We start from the raw sequence: 5,773 nt of genomic DNA on the forward strand, positions 1-5,773 counted from the left end.
CTTTTGATAATTTGGAACATTTTATACACTCTTATATTGAAAAGTGTACTATAATTCTCTAAAGGAACAGAACACATAGAATGACTCTCCCTGTATTAAGGAGAGTGATTCAATTAGAATGACTTAGGGCTGCAGACCCACTAATCCCACAAAGGCTACCTGTGACAGAAAAGTAAAGAACCCAGTACTTACTCAGTCCCAGAGGTCCGACATGTTGGCTATTCCTCAGCCTTTGCTTGAATTCAAAATATGATTCTCTCCTGCCAGGGAAGGAAAGGACTTGATGCAGGGCAATGGCAAGCAACAAAGGGCAGCAGCTGCCTCCCTGCCTTCTCTTTTATGCTAACAGCAGAGGGTGTGGCACAGTTTAGGGTGTGTCTTCCTGCCTTGAGGTCTGGATTAAAGGTGTGTGTCTTCTTGCACTAATTCCAGATTAAAAGTTTGTATTGTTCAAAAGGGGGCCTGAGGAAGCAAAGTCTAAGGGAGCAGAAGCCATGAGGCAATCCAGTCCCTGGAGCCAAACCAGTCCCAGGAAACAGGCAGACCAGGATTGAGCCAGCAACCTGATAACCTGATTCTCTCTTTCTGTCTCTATGTCTCTCTCTGTGTCTCTCTGTCTCTCTATCTCTCTCAGAATGTGAGTTTTTCTTTGTGTCTGTTTATTTGCTTTCTATTTGTTTCCGTCAGTTTATTTTGCTGTAATGACCAAGACTTTCTCTGGTATGTAGACAATCCTGTTGATTAAGGCCCATGCCTCTTCCTAATGGGACCTGAATCCTTTTTACTGTGCAATGTTCTCCAGAGAACTACTTACCTGAAATCAAAGCCCTACCTGCCCCATTCCTGGGGTGATACTGTATATGAACAAATACTCTACTGGAGCACCATTGGGGTCTAAGTTCCCCATAGGAAGCTGCTCTCCTCTTTGGGAAAATTCTTAGTAGAGCTATGATATTGCAATGCAAATATTTATGTTTTGCAAATGAAGAGTCTAGCACTGAATGTCTACCTTTGTTTCAAATGACGCATTGGAGGGAAAGGGTACCAGTATCCCTGTCCCTAAATCCACATATAGAAGAGTCACTGATGCTACTAACTAGCCACCTGGAAAATATTCCTATATGAAAAACTCAAATATCCAGAAATCTGAACCAATTGATTGATATATCCTGTCTTGATGGATGAGCAGCATGGGAGGCTGATTTTCAGGAGAGCTGGACTGGCGATTACTGAGTGGATTGAATCACTGAAGATAAGTGTGTCCATTGAGACATGTTAATCTGGAGAGAGGTGATAGATGTAAGGAGCAGTTTACAGATCTCAGTCTAAGGGGAACTGTCTCCAAACCCCTTCTTCAATAACTGTTGATTATATTCTGCATCCTTTGGAAACCAGAATACTCTCTCATGTCTAAGGTCCAGCATAGTAAGCATGGGAGTTCAAAGTTAAAAACAACAGCACACATGAGTGAGGATGAAAATCAGGAGCTATTGAGAAGCTGAGTCTTGGCATCTGCATGACAGAAAGGAGAAGTATTTAGTATTTTCTCAGAGCACAACCCTAAGTGGATCTGGAAGACTGAATAGGGAGGATTAACTAAGGAGAAGAGGAAAACCACCAATGAGATTTGGCAGAGCCATCCTGGGGTCTGTGAGTCTGGATGGAGTAAAAGGAAGGAAAGAAGACAGCCACATTCAGAGTCCTGCCTATCTCTGCTTCCTGCCACCATATATAAATTCTTCCACCTGAACCTTCATGTTGTGAACACTGAGGCCCATGATAGAACAAAAAAAACCTCTTCCTTCATCATGTTTCTTGTTTTGGAAGGAATTCTTTGGTGTGTGTGTGTGTGTGTTTGGTGGGTAGGACACGGTTTCTAAGTAGCTATGTAGCCAGTTCTAGATCTCACTCTTTAGACCAGGCTGACCTCAAACTCACAGAGATCCACCATCCTCTGCCTCCCAGGAGCTGGCATTAAAGGCATGTGCTATCCCTGCCTGACTTATGAGAAGAATTCTTACAACAATATATAAAGAGTTTTAACATCTGTGTGGGAATGGGCATCATCCCTTTATTTATGGAAGATAGACCCCAGTAAGCAAAATGCACTTGTGATGAATACTCATGGTTTCCTACTTGACTAGACCTGGAATTAACTAAAATACTACAATGGAGGGCACCAGTATGAGTAATGTTATGCTTAAGTTGAAATAAGTAGATCACTTCAAATGCAGATTTTGAATGCAGAAAGACACAAACATTTAACCTGGATCTCAAGAATGACCAAACCTGAATGGAGTATCCTGTGAATCCGTATTCAGCCAGCAGTCTTGAAGCTGTTCTGGATGTGTAACTCAGATTAAAATGCAAGGCTGTTGCCACAAAATGTTGGATCATCTGGACACTTTACTCCTATCCAAGATTTTTAAGAGGGGTCTTGCTTGATCAAACATGGTTTAATTAAGTTTCTCATTTGCTGTGGAAAGAAAAGCAGAACCTCTTTCCAAAGGAACATATATTTTGATTCAAATTTTGAAGTTGAGACATTTTTGAAATATATAGTTTGGATTAATCCATCAGCACTCATACTCAAATGTCTTTTTGCAGCTTTTGCTCCTTCCTCTGCAAACAAACAATTAAAAGACAAGACAATAACAGAAAGTTGATGGAGGAAGGTCAGGTCATTGGCTAATAAAGAAACTGCCTTGGCCTATTTGATAGGGCAGCCTTTAGGTGGGTGGAGTAAACAGAACAGAATGCTGGGAGGAAGAGGAAGTAAGGTAGACGCCTTAGATACCACCATTTACTCTCCTCTCTGTGGCAGACACGATGAAGCTCCAACCCTGGATTGACGTAGGCTACAATCTTCCTGGGATGCACACCTCGGTGCTACACACATTAATAGAATTGAACCAGGCAGTGTTTAAATGAATACAGTTTGTGTGGTGTTATTTCGAGGCATAAGCTAGCTAGGCAGCCATGAGCTGGGCGGTCAGGAATGCAGCCCGAAGCTCCTTCTACAGAAACTAACCCAATTCTCTGTGTATTTTACATTTTACGTGGCTTTTTAAAAATTCTATTTCTTTTAGTTATATTTTTAATTTTTGGTTTTTTGAGACAGGGTTTCTCTGTGTATCATTGGCTGTCCTACATCTCACTCTGCTGTAGACCTGACTGGGCTTGAACTCACAGTCCACCTCCCTCTACATCCCAAGTGCTGAGATTAAAGGTGTGTGCCCCCACACTGGACTACTCTATTTTTTGAAAAGTACTCTCTATCCTTTTTTTTTCTTTCCCAAGTCTGCATATATTTTTAACACACTGTATGCCACTTTGAGGGTTTTTTGTCTTAAGTCTGTCTTGACTGTATATCTTGATCGTTTTCTGTGTGCATGCATCTTTAATCTGCTAAATGATATGCCTACCTTACAGCTGTAACTTTGGTAGCTGGCTCAACCCCATTCCTTAGCTATTTGAGAGTCTAACTTCATGGGGGAGGTACTGGCAGGAACCAGATTTATTACCACAACTCTGTGAAGTTTCAGGTCCATGCAACCACCAAGAAACCTGATGGTAACTGCCCATAAACACCATTTCAGTGTTTGGTGGAAGAGCCTCTTAAAAAGAGCTGTAAGAGTCTTTGAATAACACTGAGTCAGGCAACCTCTTTTGAAGGAGCCATACCTCTGCATACCACCAGCAAACAAAGCCTACTGGAGTAATGATGGTTGCCTACAAGCTGTGCTTGATGCTGTTCCTGTCTGTCTAGAATCATTTTTTTTTCATCCAACCAGAAGCCATAACTTTATTAGTGATAGAAACAGCACAAATTTCAAACCAAGATGTAGTTCCACCTTTGAAACACAAAAAAGGGAAAGGGGATAGAGAGTGTCCTCGCTGTCAAATAGTTGCATTGTTAATTCCATAATAGCATTTACAATATCATTACTGTTGTTTTTCAGGGCTCACTGCCTTTTCTGTGGACTCATTGGCCTGTGACATGACCAATTCTATGTCCTTAACTTCCACACCTGCTTTATCAATCTCTCCTCCTCACTCTCTTCTTGTACTGTCCGAGTCTGAGTATTTTCTTGAATGTTTGAAACAGCTTCACCTTATACTTTGAACTTCTCAGCAGCTGCTAACTGTGCTTGCTGAGAAAGATCTTCAAACTTGGCTTCTCCAAATATGAGGTATGTGTCTTAAGCTGGGCCCTTGTAGACATCTGGTTTGGTAATGACGAAGAGGACATTTTTAGATGTCCAGATAGTGACTCTAGTAACCCCTGTAACCTGCCGAAGACCCAGTTTGGCATAACCCTCCATGCTTTCTTTTCACTCTGGCTCTGCTCTGCTTTACTGACTGGTTCTTCATCGATTTCAGCTGCTGCCACCAGCTGGACTTGTTTTGTTTATGTCTGTGTGGGATCTTGTTCCTCGAGCTCTGGTACTATTTCATACCTGTCAGATTCCTGACCCTGTCTCAGCCCGGGGCTGTGGCAGCTTTTGCTCTGTGGCAGGGAAGGTTTCTGTGGCTTCATCAGGCATTTTGTGCAGAGGACGTGGAACTAAGATGGTGGTGGAAAGAGAGTAAACCAGAGCATCTAGAATCATTTTCGTTTTAAAGATTTCTCAGGCTTTATGTGGAAATTCTTGGCAAATATTTGAGTGCCATTTGTAGACAGACATTTCTGTCCTTCCTGGTTCTGCAGCCATTCAGTCCCAAAGAAATAACCAGAGGCTTATGTTAATTATAAACTGTTTGACCTACTGCTCTGCCTTATTATTATCTCTTACAACTTAACCTAACCCATAATTTTAATCTATAGCCATGTGGCTTGGAACCTTTCCTCAATAAGGCATTCTCATCTTGCTTCATCTATGTCTGGCTGGTGACTCCATCTCTGCTTTTTCTCTTCCCAGAATTATCCTAGTCTGATTGCCTTGCCTAAACTTCCTATTTTTCTGGCTATTGGCCAATCAGCATTTTATTAAACTAAAACATGTGACAAATCCATAGAGTATATAAGAGCATTCTCCCGTACCATGGGATTAGCAAAACTACAGCCCTAACTCTTTCTAATGAATCCCATTGTTCATACAAAGACAGAGTCATTCTGTATTCAGTGACTTGGGGAATTTTCATACAGAATTTTTGATATGAGTGGACAAAATTTCCCAAATTATCAAAAGTTGTATATGATTGTCCAAATAAGCTACCTATTGACCTAATTGTCAATTTAGAAAACAATGAAGTGATATAACAGCCTCTAGTATCCTAGACTACTTACTCTGAAACTAGCATTGTGATTTTGATAATTTCAGAGACTCAAATTTCCAGCCTCATAGAAGAGGGAACATAGGAGAAACAGAAACTAAAAATATGTATCATGCCTATTATTGTGTCCCATAGAGTGAAGAGAAAACAAATTCAAGTTCTTCATTTGGATTCAGTTTATCCTTCAAGTTGTCTCCAGGAGAAATGTCACCGGAAGCCATAGCCCAGAGCTGAAACTACAAAAAGTTCAACATCCGGAATTTCTTCTGCAGGTGTGGCGTCCACTGTCGGGCTATTTTGCCCCCGACTCAAGCACGTAGTCCGCTAGCTAACACAGCATGTTCCCAGATGCCGGTTTTTTAGTTCGTGACTCAGGCCCCAGTGCCGAGCCCAAGATGCACTTGGCCATACAGGCCCATTCCTTCCACGTGATGATAAGTCCCGCCCCTTAGAGGGCGTGTTCACCTCGGGCTAATGTTTGCCTATAAATTTGGCG

The 5,773-nt window shown here is 41.7% G+C and overlaps 1 pseudogene; it reads right to left on the bottom strand.

Annotated features, from left to right (window-relative positions):
- Positions 1-3,838: 3,838 nt before the first annotated feature.
- Positions 3,839-4,547, bottom strand: LOC126496015 (nascent polypeptide-associated complex subunit alpha-like; annotated as a pseudogene).
- Between the last annotated feature and the right edge of the window lie 1,226 nt (positions 4,548-5,773).

The sequence above is a fragment of the Alexandromys fortis genome, unplaced genomic scaffold (assembly GCF_014885135.2).
Source record: "Alexandromys fortis isolate MF-2015 unplaced genomic scaffold, M_Fortis_MF-2015_v1.1 scaffold_827, whole genome shotgun sequence".
NCBI lineage: Eukaryota > Metazoa > Chordata > Mammalia > Rodentia > Cricetidae > Alexandromys > Alexandromys fortis.